This window comes from Centruroides sculpturatus, unplaced genomic scaffold (assembly GCF_000671375.1).
Source record: "Centruroides sculpturatus isolate CEXI.00-Female unplaced genomic scaffold, Cexi_2.0 scaffold418, whole genome shotgun sequence".
Classification (NCBI taxonomy): Eukaryota; Metazoa; Arthropoda; class Arachnida; order Scorpiones; family Buthidae; genus Centruroides; species Centruroides sculpturatus.
Genome location: NW_019385248.1, coordinates 116793 through 117021, shown reverse-complemented (window position 1 = coordinate 117021; position 229 = coordinate 116793).

The following is a 229-nucleotide window of genomic DNA, read 5'->3' as shown; positions in this document are numbered from 1 at the left end:
ATATATATATATATATATATATTGATATAGTATGTTGCAATATAATTCAATTGTATATTTTCTTGTGTAATTTTTAGCTTGAGAAACTGTTTTTTCAAATATTATTTTACCATTTATAAGAATTGGCTAAGTAAGATTTTTATAATGTTATGGTTTCTAATTTTTAAAATTTTCCTAGAAAAATTACTTCAAAATTAATAAATATTTTTAATTTTAAGTTTGCTATTGT